The 16,062-nt window shown below is 36.9% G+C and overlaps 1 long non-coding RNA gene across 2 annotated transcripts in view; it reads left to right on the top strand.

Moving 5' to 3' along the window:
- The window catches only part of LOC134809604 (uncharacterized), a 93,493-nt gene that overhangs the window by 5,656 nt on the left and 71,775 nt on the right, over positions 1-16,062 (top strand). For both annotated transcript variants that reach the window (XR_010155809.1, XR_010155810.1), the window contains exon 2: positions 15,191-15,326. This is a non-coding gene — a long non-coding RNA (uncharacterized LOC134809604). The remainder of the gene's footprint in view (positions 1-15,190; positions 15,327-16,062) is intronic.

Genomic DNA, 16,062 nt, shown 5'->3' with positions numbered 1-16,062 from the left:
TAGATGTGTGATGTTATTTCTGGGGTCTCTGTTCTGTTCCATTGGTCTATATATCTGTTTTGCTACCAGTACCATGCTGTTTTGGTTCCTGTAGCCTTGTAGTATAGTTTGAAGTCAGGTAGCATGATGCCTCCAGATTTGTTCTTTTTGCTTGGGATTGTCTCGGCTATATGGGCTTTTTGGTTCCATATGAAATTTAAAGTAGTTTTTTTCTAGTTCTGTGAAGAAAGTCAATGGTAGCATGATGGGGATAGCATTGAATCTACAAATTACTTTGGGGGGTATGGGCATTTTCATGATATTCTTCCTATCCATGAGCAAGGATTGTTTTTTCATTTGTTTGTGTCCTCTCTTATTTCCTTGAGCAGTGGATTGAAGTTCTCCTTGAAGAGGTCCTTCACGTCCATTGTAAGTTGTATTCCTAGGTATTTTATTTTCTTTGTAGCAATTGTGAATGGGAGTTCACTCATGATTTGGCTCTCTGCTTTTCTATTATTGGCATATAGGAATGCTTGTGATTTTTGTGCATTGATTTTGTATCCTGAGACTTTGCTGAAGTATATCAGCTTAAGGAATTTTTTGGAGTGAGTCTGTTGAGAAATTTTATATTTATATTCATAAAGGTTATTGGTCTGCAGTTTTACTTTCTTGTGATGTCTTTGGTTTGGTATCAGGATAATGCTGACCTCATAAAATGAGTTATCAAGTGTTTCTCTTCCTTTAATTTTTTGAAGGGTTTGTGAAGGATTGGTGTTAATTTTTCTTTAAATATTTGGATTTAAGTTACTGTTTGGTATCCTTTTTTATCAGCCTGAAGAATTCCCTTTAGTATTTTTTTATGGCTGACCTGCTTACAGTAAATTCATGTTTTGCTTATTTTGGATGTCTTAATTTTTCCTTCATTTTTGAAGGAAAGTTTTGATGGACATAAAGTTCTTGGTTGACAGTTTTTTTTTTTCAGCACTCTGCATATGTCATTCCATTTCCCCCTGGCTTCCATTACTTCTTTTTTTTCGTCTTTAATTTTTGTGGGTACATAATAGATGTATACATTCATGGGGTACATGAGATATTTTGATACATACAGTGCATAATAATAATAGGACAGTACATAATAATAATAGGATGAGTGGAGTATCCATCACCTCAAGTATTTATCCTTTCTTTGTGTTACAAGCAAGGACTCCAATCATACTTTTTAAGTTATTTTTAAATGTACAATAAATTATTATGGACTGTGATCACCCTATTATGCTATCAAAGAGTAGATATTATTCATTCTACCTACCTATATTTTTGTGTCCATTAATCATCCCCATTTCCCCCCACTCCACTACCCTTCCCAGACCCTGGTAACCTTCTTTCTACTCTCTATCTCCATGAGTCAATTGTTTTTAATTTTTAGCTCTTTTGAATAAGTGAGAAAATGAGAAGTTTGTCTTTCTGTGCTTGGCGAATTTCACTTAACATATTGGCTTCCAGTACCATCCGTATTGTTGCAAAAGACAGGATCTCATTATTTTTATGGCTGAATAGTACTGCATTTTGTATATGTACCTTATTTTCTATATCCCTTCATCTGTTGATGGACACTTAGTTTGCTTCTAAATCTTGGCTATTGTGAATAGTGCTGCGACAAACATGAGAGTGAGATGTCTCTTAAATATACTGATTTCCTTTCTTTGGGGTATATACCTAGCAGTGGGATTGCTGGATCATATGGTAGCTCTATTTTTAGGTTTTTGAGGAATCTCTAAACTTTTCTTCATAGTGGTTGTATTAATTTACATTCCCTCCAACAGTGTATAAGGATTACCTTTTCTCCACATCCTCGCCAGCATTTGTTGTTGTCTGTCTTTTGGATAAAAGCATTTTCACCTGAGGTGAGATGATATATCATTGTACTTTTGATTTGCATTTCTCTGATGATCAATGATGTGGAGCACCCTTCCATATACCTGTTTGCCATTTATATGTCGTTTGAGAAATGTCTATTCAGATCTTTTGCCCATTTTATTTATTTATTTTTAAAATTTTGTTAATTTTATTTAATTTTTAATTTTTTTATTTTCACAGGTTATTGGGGAACAGGTGGTGTTTGGTTACATGAGTAAGTTCTTTAGTGGTGATTTGTGAGATTTTGTTTCACCCATCACCCGAAAAGAATACAGTACATGCAGTTTGTAATCTTTTATCCCTCATCCCCTTCCCACCTTTTTCCCTGAGTCCCCAAAGTCCATTGTGTCATTTTTATGCCTTTTGCATCCTCATAGCTTAGCTCCCACTTATCAGTGAGAACATACAATGTTTGGTTTTCCATTTCTGAGTCACTTCACTTAGAATAATATTCTCCAGTCTCATCCAGGTTGCTGCAAATACTATTAATTCATTCCTTTTATGACTGAGTAGTATTTCGTCATATATATATATACGTATATATATATATACATATATATATATACGTATATATATATACGTATATATATATATACATATATATATACGTATATATATATACGTATATATATATATATATATATACGTATATATATATACACCACAGTTTCTTCATCCACTCATTGATTGATAGGCATTTGGGTTGGTTTCACACTTTTGCTATTGTGAATTGTGCTGCTGTAAACATGCATATGCAAATATCTTTTTCGTATAATTTTCCTTATACGAAATTTTCCTTATACTTATTTTCCTCTGGGTAGATACCCAGTAGTGGGATTGCTTTTGTGGTAGTTCTACTTTTAGTTCTTTAAGCAATCTCCACACTGTTTTCCATAGTGATTTTGTGCTAGTTTAAATTCCCACCAGCAGTGTAGAAGTGTTTCCTGTTGACTGCATCCAAGCCAACATCTATTTTTTTTTATTATGGCCATTCTTGCAAGAGTAAGGTGGTATTGCATTGTGGTTTTGATTTGCATTTCCCTGATCATTGGTGATGTTGAGCATTTTTTTTCATATGTTTGTTGGTAGTTTGTAAATCTTCTTTTGAGAATTGTCTGTTCATGTCCTTAGCCCACTTTTTGATGATTTTTTTTTCTTGCTAATTTGAGTTCATTGTAGATTCTGGATATTAGTTATTTGTTGGACGTATAGATTGTGAAGATTTTCTCCCCATCTGTGAGTTGTCTGTTACTCTGCTGATGGTTCCTTTTGCCATGCAAAAGCTCTTTAGTTTAATTAAGTCACAGCTATTTATGTTTGTTTTTATTGCGTTTGCTTTTGGGATCTTGGTCATTAAATCCTTGCCTAAGCCAATGTCTAGAAGGGTTTTTCTGATGTTATCTTCTAGAATTTTTACAGTTTTATGTCTTAGATTTAAGTCTGTGATCCATCTTCAGTTGATTTTTGCAAAAGGTGAGAGATGATCAAGTTTCATTCTTCTACATGTGGCTTGCCAATTATCCCAGCACCATGTGTTGAATAAGGTGTTCTTTCCCCACTTTGTTTTTGTTTGCTTTGTCAAATATCAGTTGGCTGTAAGTATTTGGCTTTGTTTCTGCATTCTCTATTCTATTCCATTGGTCTGTGTGCCTATTTTTATACCAGTACCATGCTGTTTTGGTGACATGGCCTTATGGTATAGTTTGAAGTCGGGTAATGTGATCCTTCCAGATTTGTTCTTTTTGCTTAGTCTTACTTTGATGATGCAGGCTCTTTTTTGGTTCCAAATGAATTTTAGGATTATTTTTTCTAGTTCTGTGAAGAATGATGGTGGTATTTTGGTGGGAATTGTGTTGAATTTGTGGATTGCTTTTGGCAGTATGGTCATTTTCACAATATTGATTCTACCCATCCATGAGCATGGAATGTGTTTGCATTTGTTTGTGTTGTCTATGATTTCTTTCAGCAGTGTCTTGTAGTTTTCCTTGTAGAGGTCTTTCACCTCCTAGGTTAGGTATATTCCTAAGTATTTTGTTTTATTTTTTGTAGCCATTATAAAAGGGGTTGAGTTCTTGATTTCATTCTCCACTTGATCACCATTTGCTTATAAGAGAGCTACTAATTTGTGTATGTTAATTTTGTATCCAAAAACTTTGCTGAATTTTTTTTAAATCAGCTCTAGGAGCTTTTTGGAGGAGTCTTTAGGGTTTCTAGGTATACAATCATATCATCAGCAAGCAGCAACAGTTTGACTTCCTCTTTATTGGTTTGGGTGCCCTTTCTTTCTCTTGTCTGATGGCTCTGGCTAGGACTTCCAGTACTGTGTTGAATAGAAGTGGTGAGAGTGGGCATCCTTGTCCTTTTCCACTTCCCAGAGGGAACGCTTTCAACTTTTTCCCATTCAGTATTATATTGGCTGTAGGTTTGTCATAGATGGCTTTTATTACATTGAGATATGTCCCTTAATATGCTGATTTTGCTGAGTTTTAATCATAAAAGGGTGGTGGATTTTGTTGAATGCTTTTTCTGCACTTATTGAGATGTTCATGTGATTTTTGTTTTTAATTCTGCTTATGTGGTATATCACATTTATTAGCTTGCATGTGTTAAACCATCTCGGCATCCCTGGTATGGAACCCATTTGATCATGGTGGATTATCTTTTTGATATGTTGTTGGATTCAGTTAGCTAGTATTTTGTTAAGGATGTTTGCATCTATGTTCATCAGGGATATTGGGCTATAGTTTTCTTTTTTTGGTTAAGTCCTTTCCTGGTTTTGGTATTGGGATAATACTGGCTTCATAGAATGATTTAGGGAGGATTCCCTCTTTATCTTATGGAATAGTGTCAATAGGATTCGTACAAATTCTTCTTTGAATGTCTGATAGAATTCAGCCGTGAGTCTGTCTGGTGCTGGACTTTTTTTGTTGGTAATTTTAAAATTACTGTTTCAATCTCCCTGCTTGTTATTGGTCTGTTCACAGTATCTAATTCTTACTGATTCAGGAGGGTTGTAGCTTTCCAGAAACTTATCCATCTCCTTTAGGTTTTCTAGTTTATGTGTGTAAAGGTGTTCATAGTAGCCCTGAATGATCTTTTGTACTTCAGTAGTGTCAGTTGTAATATCTCCTATTTCATTTCTTATTGAGCTTATTTGGAGTTTCTCTCTTCTTTTCTTGGTTAATCTTGCTAATGGTCCATCAATTTTATTTATCTTTTCCAAGCACCAGCTTTTTGTTTTATTTTGTTTCAATTTCATTTAGTTCTGCTCTGATCTGTGTTATTTCCTTTCTTCTGCTGGGTTTGGGTTTGATTTGTTCTTGTTTCTCTAGTTTCTTGAGGTGTAACCTTAGATTGTCTCTTTGTGCTCTTTCAGACTTTTTGTGTCTCTTGAAGGCATTTGGGGCTATGAACTTTCCTCTTAGCACCGCCTTTGCTGTATCCCAGAGGTTTTGATAGGTTGTGTTACTATTGTCATTCAGTCAGATCAAAGAAATTTTTAAATTTCCATCTTGATTTCATTTTTGATCCAATGATCATTTAGGAGCAGTTTATTTAATTTCAATGTATTTGCATGGTTTTGAAGGTTCCTTTTGGAGTTGATTTGCAGTTTTCTTCCACTGTGGTCTGAGAGAGTGCTGGATATAATTTTAATTTTCTTAAATTTATTGAGGCTCATTTTGTGGCCTATGATATGGTCTGTCTTGGAGAAAGTTCCATGTACTGACGAATAGAATATATATTCTATGGTTTTTCGTTAAAATGTTGTATAAATATCTGTTAAGTCCATTTGTTTTAGGGTATAGTTTAAGTCCATTGTTTCTTTTTTGACTTTCTGTCTTGATGACCTGTCTACTGCTGTCAGTGGAGTATTGAAGTCCCCCACTATTATTGTGTTGCTGTCTATCTCATTTCTTAGGTCTAGTAGTAATTGTTTTATAAATTTTGGAGCTCCAGTGTTAGGTGCATATATATTTAGGATTGTGGTATTTTCCGGTTGAACAAGGCCTTTTACCATTACATAATGTCCCTCTTTGTCTTTAACTGCTGTTGCTTTAAAGTTTGTTTTGTCTGATATAAGAATAGCTACTCCTGCTCATTTTTTATGTCCATTTGCATGGACTATCTTTTTCCACTCCTTTACCTTAAGTTTATGTGAGTCCTTTTGTGTTAGGTGAGTCTGTTGAAGGCAGTAGATATTTGGTTGGTGAATTCTTATCCATTCTGCAATTCTGTATTTTTTTTTTTGAGACAGAGTCTTGCTCTGTTGCCCAGGCTGAAGTGCAGTGGCACGATCTTGGCTCACTGCAAGCTCCGCCTCCTGGGTTCACACCATTCTGCTGCCTCAGCCTCCCGAGTAGATGGTACTACAGGTGCCTGCCACCATGCCCAGCTGATTTTTTGTATTTTTAGTAGAGACAGGGTTTCACTGTGTTAGCCAGGTTGGTCTTGATCTCCTGACCTCATGATCTGCCTCGGCCTCCCAAAGTGCTGGGATTACAGGAGTGAGCCACCGTGCCCAACCCAATTCTGTATTTTTTAAGTGGAGCATTTAGGCCATTTACATTCAACGTTAATATTGAGATGGAAGGTACTATTCCATTCATTGGAATACATTTATTGTATTTTTTAATGGTTTCTTTGAGATTTATGCTTTAAAAAGGCTCTGTTTTGATGTGTTTCCAGGATTTGTTTCAAGATTTAGAGCTCCTTTTAGCAGTTCTTGTAGTGCTGGCTTGGTAGTGGTGAATTCTTTCAGCATTTGTCTGAAAAAGACTGTATCTTTTCTTCATTAATGAAGGTTAGTGTCACTGGATACAAAATTCTTGGCTGATATTTGTTTTGTTTAAGGAAGCTGATAGTGCCCCATTCCTTTCTGGCTTGTAGGATTTCTGCTGAGAAATCTGCTGTTAATCTGATAGGTTTTCCAGTGCTTTTGCCTCACAGCTCTTAAGATTCCTTTCTTTGTCTCAACTTTAGATAACCTGATGACATTGTGCCCAGACAATGATCTCTTTGCGGTGAATATTCCAGGTGTTCTTTGAGCTTCTTGTAGTTAGATATCTAGATCTCTAGCAAGGCCAGGGAAGTTTTTCTTGATTATTTCCCCAAATATGTTTTCCAAACTTTCAGATTTCTCTTCTTTCTCAGGAATATTTCTCTTCTTCCTAGGAATAATAATTCTTGTTAGGTTAACATAATGCTAGACTTCTTGGAGGCTTTGTTGGTATTTTCTTATTTTTTTCCTTTGTCTTTGTTGGATTGGGTTAATTTGAAAACTTTGTTTTTGAGTTCTTAAGTTCTTTCTTCTGCTTGTTTGATTCTATTGCTGAGGCTTTCCAGAGCATTTTGCATTGCAATAAGTGCATCCATTTTTTCTGAAGTTTTGATTGCTTTTTATCTATGTTATTTATTTCATTGAAGATTTCTCCCTTCATTTCTTGTATCATTTTTTTCAACTTCCTTAAATTGGGCTTTGTCTTTCTCTGGTGCCTCCTTGATTAGCTTAGTAACTGCCCTTCTCAATTCTTTTTCAGGTAAATCAGGGATTTTTTTCTTGGTTTGGATCCGTTGCCAGTGAGCTAGTGTGATTTTTGGGGGGTGTTAATGAGCCTTGTTTTGTCATATTACCAGAGTTGGTTTTCTGTTCCTTCTTATTTGGGTGTGCTCTGTCAGAGGGAATGTCTAGGGCTCAAGGCTGTTGTTCAAATTCTTTTGTCCCACACGGTGTTCCCTTGATGTAGTACTCTGCCCATTTTCCTAGGGATGCGGCTTCCTGAGAGCCAAGCTATAGTGATTGTTATCTCTCTTTTAAATCTAGCCACCCAGCAGGTTTACCAGGCTCCGGGTTGGTACTGGGGGTTGTCTGCACAGAGTCCTGTGATGTGAGCCGTCTGTGGGTCTCTCAGCCATGGATACCAGCATAGCATTTGGGCTGTCTCCTGGGTCCTGCAGGAGCAATCTGCTTTCTTCCATGGATATGTGGGTTCCCTCAGCTTTCCTGACTTACTTGTGCGGTGGTTCTGGAGTAAGAGTTCATAATGTGAGACTCCACAAGCTCCTCTGTTCATCTGAGTGGAGCTCCAATTTAGTTTTGCCTCCCATCTGCCATGATCCCCTTTTGCCCATTTTTAAATTGCAGTATTAGATGTTTTCCTATAGATGTTGTTTGAGCTCCTTATATATTGTGGTTATTAATCCTTATCAGATAAATAATTTGCAAATATTCTCTCTTATTCTGTGGGTTATCTCTTCACTTTGTTAATTGTTTCCTTCGGTGTGCAGAAGGTTTATAACTTGATGTGATCCCATTTGTTCAGTTTTGCCTTGGTTTCCTCTGCTTGTGGGGTATTCCTTAAGAAATTTTTGCCCAGAACAATGTCCTGGAGAGCTTCCCCAATGTTGTCTTGTAGGAGTTTCATAGTTTGATGTCTTAGATTTAAGTCTCTAATTGATTTTAATTTGATTTTTGTATATGGCGAGAGATAGGGGTCTAGTTTCATTTTTCTGCATAAAGATATTCAGTTTTCTGGCACCATTTATTGAAAAGACTGTCTTTTCTCCAGTGTACATTCTTGGCACCTTTTTTGAAAGTGAGTTCACTGTAAGTATGTGGATTATTTTCTGTTTCATTGGTCTCTGTTTTATGTCAGTACCATACTGTTTTGGTTACTATAGCTGTGTGTTACAATTTGAAATCAGGCAATATGATTTTTCTAGTTTTGTTCATTTTGCTCAGGACAGCTTTGGCTATTCTGGGTCTTTTTAGGTTTCATATAAATTTTTGGATGATTCTTTTTCTATTTCTGTGAAAAATGTTATTGGTATCTTGATAAGGGTTGCATTAGATCTGTAGATTGCTTTGGGAAGTATGGACATTTTAACAATATATTGATTCTTTCAGTTCATGAATATGGAATACCTTTCCATCTTTTGTCTCCTCTTCACTTTCTTCAATAAATGTTTTGTAGTTTTCATTATAGAGCTCTTTTACTTCTTTGGTTAAGTTACTTCCTATGTATTTAATTTCATTTATAGCTATTGTAAATGGAATTACTTTATTGATTTCTTTTTCAGATTGTTCGCTGTTGGCATATAGAAATGCTGCGGATTTTTATATATTGATTTTGTATCCTAGAATTTTACTAAATTTGTTTATGAGATCTAACAGTTTTTTTGTGGACTCTTTAGGTTTTTTTCAAATATAAGATTATATCATCTACAAACAAGGATAGTTTTACTTCTTCCTTTTCAATTTGGATGCTCTTTATTTCTTTCTCTTGTCTGATTGCTCCAGCTAAGACTTTTAGTGCTGTGTTGAATAACAGAGGCGAAAGTGGGCATCCTTGTCTTGCTTTAGATCTTAAAAGAAATTCTTTTGGTTTTTCCTTATTCAGTATGATACTAGTTATAGGTTTGTTGTATATGGCTTTTACTATGTTGAGGTATGTTCCTTCTATACCCAGTTTCTACGTCTGGGTGCTTTAGTGTTGGGTGCATATATAGTTACAATTGTTATATCATCTTTCTAAATTGACCTCTTTATCATTATATTATAACCTTCTTTGTAACTTTTTTACAGTTTTCGTCCTGAAATCTATTTTCTCTGATATAAGTGTAGCTATTCCTTTTCTGTTTTGGTTTCCATTGGCATGAAATATCTTTTTCCATCCCTTTATATTTTAGTCTATGTGTGTCTTTATATGTAAAATGTGTTTCTTCTAGGCAACAGGTTGTTAGGTCTTGCTTTTAAAAGATTCCATTCAGGCACTCTGTCTTTTGATTGGAGAGTTTAGTCCATTTACCGCCAATGTTCTTATTGGTAAGTAGGAACTTACTTCTGCCACTTTGTTATCTGTTTTCTGGATGTTTTGTGGTCTTGTCTTCCTTCTTTCTTCCTGTCTTCTTTTTAGTGAAGGTGATTTTCTCTGATGGCCTGTTTTAATTTCTTGCTTTACATTTTCTGTGTATCTGTTGTATGTCTTTTGACTAGAAGTTACTATGATGCTTGCAAATAATATCTTATAACCCAATTGTTTCCCCTCAGCTTTTAAGTTCAGGGGTACATTTGCGGGATGTGTGGGTTTGTTACATAGGTAAACATGTGTCATGGTGGTTTGCTACACAGATCATCCCATCACCTAGGTATTAAGCCCAGCATCCATTAGCTATTCTTCCTGAGGATATCCATCCCTGACAGGACCCAGTTTGTGTTGTTACCCCTTGTGTCGATGTGTTTTCATCATTCATCTCTCACTTATAAATGAAAACATGCAGTATTTGGTTTTCTGTCCCTGAGTTAGTTTGCTGAGGATAATGTCTTCCAGCTCCATCCATGTCCCTACAGAGGACATGATCTCATTCTTTTTATGGCTGTATAGTATTCCATGGTGTATATGTATCACATTTTCTATATCCAGTCTGTCATTGGTGGGCATTTAGGTTAATTCTATGTCTTTGCTATTGTGAATAGTGCTGCAAAGAACATATGGATGCATGTATCTTATTAAAGAATGATTTATATTCCTTTGGGTATATACCCAGTAATAAAATTGCTAGGTCAAATGGTATTTCTGCTTCTAGGTCCTTGGGAAATCCCCACACTCTTCCACAATAGTTGAACTAATTTCCACTCACACTAACAGTGCAAAAGCATTCTCTTTTCTCTGCAACCTCATCAGCATCTGTTGTATTTTGACCTTTTAATAGCCATTCTGACTTGCATAAGATGTATCTCATTGTGGTTTTGATTTGCATTTCTCTAATGATCAGTGATATTGAGCTTTTTTTTCATGTGTTTTTTGGCCACATGTATGTCTTCTTTTGAGAGGTGTCTGTTCATGTCTGTTGCCCACTTTTTAATGGGGTTGTTTGGTTTTTTTCTTGTCAATTTAAGGTACTTGTAGACTCTGGATATTAGGCCTTTGTCAAATGGATAGATTACAAAATTTTTCTCCCATTCTGTAGGTTGTTTGTTCACTCTGATGATAGTTTCTTTTGCTGTGCAGAAGCTCTTTAGTTTAATTATATTCCATTTGCCAATTTTTGCTTTTATTGCAATTGCTTTTGGCATTTTCCTCATGAGATATTTACCCATGCCTATGTCCTAAATGGTATTGCCTAGATTTTCTTCTGGAGTTTTTAAAGTTTTGGGTTTTACATTTAAGTCTTTAATTCATGTTGAGTTAATTTTTGTATATGGTGTAAGAAAGGGGTCCAGTTTCAATTTTCTGCATATAGCTAGCCAGTTCTCTCAGCACCATTTATTGAATAGAGACTCCTTTCCTCATTGCTTGCTTTTGTCAGGTTTGTCAAAGATCAGATGGTTTTAGGTGTGTGGTCTGATTTCTGAGTCCTCTATTCTGTTCCATTGGTCTATGTGTCTGTTCTTGTACCAGCACCATGCTGTTTTGGTTATTGTAGCCTTGTAGTATAGTTTGAAGTCAGGTAGTATGATACTTCCAGCTTTGTTCTTTTTGCTTAGGATTGCCTTGGCTATTTAGGCTCTTTTTTGGTTTCACATGAAGTTTAAAATAGTTTTTTTTCTAATTCTGTGAAGAATGTCAATGGTAGTTTAGTGGGAATAGCATTGAATCTATAAATTGTTTTAGACAGTATCACCATTTTCATAATATTGATTCTTCCTATCCACGAGCATGGAATGTTTGTCCATTTATTTGTGTCCTCTGATTTCTTTGAGCAGTGATTTGTAGATCCCTTTAAATAGGTCCTTCACATCCCTTGTTAGCTGTATTTCTAGGTATTTTATTTTTTTGTGGCAGTTGTGAATGGAAGTTCATTCATGATTTGGCTCTTTGCCTGTTTTTGGTGCATAGGAATACCAGCAATTTTTGCACATTGATTTTGTATCCTGAGACTTTGCTGAAGTTGATATCAGTTTAAGGAGCATTTGGGCTGAGACAGTGGGGTTTTCTAGATACAGGATTAGGTCATCTTCAAAAAAACAAAGATAATCTGACTTCCTTTCTTCCTATTTGAATACCCTGTCTTTCTTTCTCTTGCCTGATTTGCCTGGCCAGAATTTCTAATACTATGTTGAATAGGAGTGATGAAAGTGGGCATCCTTTTCTTGTGCCGGTTTTCAAGTGGAATGCTTCCAGCTTTTGCCCATTCAGTATGACATTGGCTATGGGTTTGTCATAGATGGCTCTTATTATTTTGAAGTATGTTTCTTCAATACCTAGTTTGAGAGTTTTTAACATGAAGGAATGTGAATTTTATCAAAGGCCTATTCTGTGTCTATTGAGATAATCATGTGTTTTTTGTCTTTGGTTTTGTTTTTGTGATGAATCACATTTATTGATATGCATATGCTGAACCAACCTTGTATCCCAGGGATGAAGGCAACTTGGTCGTGGTGGCTAAGCTTTTTGATGTGCTGCAGGATTTGGTTTGCCAATATTTTGTTGGTAATTTTTGCATTGAGGTTTATCAAGGTTATTGGCTTGAAGTTTCCTTTTTTTGTTGTATCTCTGCCAGATGTCAGTCTCAGGATAATGCTGGCCTCATAGAATGAGTTAAGGAGGAGTCCCTTTTTTTCCATTTTTTTGGAATAGTTTCAGTAGAAATGGCTCCAGCTCTTCTTTGTATCTCTGGCAGAATGTAGCTGTATATCTCTCTGGTCCTAGGCTTCTATTTATTGGTAGGCTATTTATTACTGCCTAAATTTCAGAACTCGTTATTGGTCTATTCAGGGATTCAATTTCTATCCAGTTCAGTTTTGGGAGGATGTATGTGTCCAGAAATTTATCCATTTCTTCTAGATTTTCTAGTTCATATGCATAAAGGTGTTTATAATATTCTCTGATGGTTGTTTGTGTTCCTGTGGCATCAGTGGTGATATCCACCTTGTCATTTCTGATTGTGTTTATTTGATTCTTCTCTCTTTTCCTCTTTATTAGACTAGCTAGCTGTCTATCTATTTTATTAATTTTTTTCAAAACACTGGCTCCTGGATTGATTCATTAATTTTTCTTGAAAGTATTTTTTTTTGTCTTTATCTCCTTCAGTTTAGTTCAGCTCTGATCTTGGTTATTTCTTGTGTTCTGCTAGTTTTGGGGTTTGTTTGCTCTTGGTTCTCTAGTTCTTTTAGTTGTGATGTTAGGATGTCAATTTGAGATCTTTCTAGCTTTTTGATGTGGGCATTTAGTGCTATAAATGTCCCACTTAACACTGCTTTAACTGTGTCCCAGAGATTCTGGTACATTGTCTGTTTGTTATTAGTAGTTTTAAAGAACTTCTTGATTTCTGCCTTAATTTCATTATCTACCCAGGAGTCATTCAGGAGCAGGTTGTTCAATTTCCATGTAGTTGCATTGAGTAAATTCTTAATCTTGAGTTCTAATTTGATTGTGCTGTGGTCTGAGAGACTGTTTGTTATAATTTCAGTTCTTTTGCATTTGGTGAGGAGTGTTTTACTTCCAATTATGTGATGAATTTGGAGTAAGTGCCATGTGGCAATGAGAAGAATGCATATTCTCTTGTTTTGGGTGAAAAGTCCTGTAGATATCTATCAAGTCCACTTGAGCCAGAGCTGAGTTCAGGTCTTGAGTATCTTAATTTTTTATCTCGATGATGTATCTAATATTGTCAGTGGAGTGTTAAACTCTTCCGCTATTATTGTATTGTAAGGGACTCTAAGTCTCTTTGAAGGTTTCTAAGAACTTGCTTTATGAGTGTGGGTGCTCCTGTATTGGGTGCATATATATTTAAGATAGCTCTTCTTGTTGAATTGAGCCCTTTACCATTACATAATGCCCTTCTTTGTCTTTTTTTCACCTTTGTTGGTTTAAATTCTGTTTTGTCAGAAACTAGGATTGCACCCCATGCTTTTTTCCATTTTCCATTTTCTTGGTAAAATTTCCTTCATCCCTTTATTTTGAACCTATGTGCATCTTTGCAGGTGAGATGGGTCTCTTAAAGACAGCATACTGATGGCTCTTGGCTCTTTATCCAGCTTGCCATTCTGTGTCTTTAAATTGGGGGCATTTAGCCCATTTACATTTAAGATTAGTATTGTGATGTGTGAATTTGATCCATCATTGTGATGGTGGCCAGTTATTTTGCAGACTTGTTTATTTGGTTGCTTCATAGTGTCACTGGTCTGTGGAATTCAGCCTGTTTTTGTAGTGGGTGGTAACAGTTTTTCCTTTCTTATTTAGTGTTTCTTTCAGGGGCTCTTACAAGCCTGGCCTGGTGGTGATGAATTCTCTCAGCATTTGCTTGTCTGAAAAGGATCTTATTTCTCCTTCACTTATGAAGCTTAGCTTTGACTGGATATGAAATTCTGGGTTGGAAATTCTTTTCTTTAAGAATGTTGAATATTGACCCCCAATCTCTTCTGGCTTGTAGGGTTTCTGCTGGGAAGTCTGCTGTTAGTCTGATGGGCTTCCCTTTGTAGGTGACCTGGCCTTTCTCTCTGGCTGCCCTTAACATTGTTTTTTCTCTCATTTCCACCTTGGAGGATCTGATAATTATGTGTTTTGGGGTTGACCTTCTCATGGGTTTCTTACTGGGGTTCTCTGCAGTTCCTCAATTTGAATGTTGGCCTGTCTTGCTACATTGGGGAACTTCTCCTAGATGATATCCTAAAGTATGTTTCCAATTTTGTTCCATTCTCCCTATCTCTTTCAGGTGCTCCAATCAATTGTAGGTTTGGTCCCTTTACATAATCCCATATTTCTCAGAGATTTTGTTCATTCCTTTTTATTTTTTTCTCCATTCTTGTCTGCTTGTCTTATTTCAGAAAGATAGTCTTCAAAGCTCTGATAGTCTTTCCTCTGCTTGGTCTAATCTGGCTTGTAAACTGTTGCTACTTGTGATTGCACTGTGAAGTTCTCATGTTGTGTTTTTCAGCACCATCAGGTCAGTTATATTTCTTTCTAAACTGGCTATTCTGGTTATGAGCTCCTGTATTGCTTTATCATTATTCTTAGCTTTGCATTGGGTTACAACATGCTCCTTTAGCTCAGTGAAGTTCATTATTACCCATCTTCTGAAATCTAATTCTGCCAATTAAGCCACCTCAGCCTCTGCCCAGTTCTATGCCCTTGCTGGAGAGGCATTGTGGTCATTTGGAGGAGAAGAGGCACTCTTGATTTCTGAGTTTTCAGCATTTTTGCATTGATTCTTTCTCATCTTTGTGGGCTTATCTACCTTCAGTTTTTGAGGTTGCTGACCTTTGAATAAGGTTTTTGTGGGGTATTTTTTTGTTGATGTTGTTTTTGTTTTCTGTTTGTTTGTCTGTTTGTTTTAACACGCCACTCTTCCATAGGACTACTTTGGTTTTCTGGGGGTCCACTTCAGACCCTAGTTGCCTTGGTTTTTCCCATACCTGGAGATGTCACCAGTGAAGCCTGGGAAACAGCAAAGAAGGCAGCCTGATCGTTCATCTGGAAACTTTGTTCCAGGTGGGTACTGACCTGTTGCCAGCCCAAGCATGCCTGTAAGAGGTGGCAGGAGACCCCTGTTAGGAGTTCTCACCAAGTCACAAGGAATGGGATCAGGGAACCTGCTTAAAGACACAGTCTGTCTACTTCTTTGTAGAGCAGGTGTCCTGTGTTGTTGGTGGGGGGACCCTTCCTTGTCTAGACCATTTGGGTTCTTCAAAGCCTGGAATGGCTGCATCTATTGAACCACAGAGATGGCAGCTGCCCCTCCCCACTGGGAGCTCTGTCACAGGGAGAGATCAGAGCTCTATCCGTGGCTGGATTGGCTGAAGCCCCCACAGAGAAGTCCTGCCTAGTGAGGAGGAATGGATTGGGTTGCCTCTTAAGGAATCAGTCTGACCACAGTCTGGCAAGGCAACTGTGCTGCCTTTTGGGGAACATTTCCTTGTCCAGGCTCTTTGGGTTCTCCAACACTGGCAGGCTGGAATGGCTGAGTCTATCAAACTTCAGAGATGGTAACCACCCCTTTCTCTGGAAACTCAGTCACCTCTCAGGAAGATTTCAGCCTACTGCCATTGGCTAGCTGGAATTGCAAGCCAGTGGTTCTCATCTTGTGAGGTGATGTGGAAGTGGGGCCCACAGAAGAGTGCTGCTTGGCTCCCTGGATTCAGTCCCCTTCCTAGTGATACGTATAGACAGATATTCCACCTTGCTGGAGATCCTGGGGATGGAGAATATAAAACTCCTGGGTCTCTGT

Source organism: Pan troglodytes, chromosome 2 (assembly GCF_028858775.2).
Source record: "Pan troglodytes isolate AG18354 chromosome 2, NHGRI_mPanTro3-v2.0_pri, whole genome shotgun sequence".
NCBI lineage: Eukaryota > Metazoa > Chordata > Mammalia > Primates > Hominidae > Pan > Pan troglodytes.
This window is presented reverse-complemented; position numbering and strand designations above follow the sequence as displayed.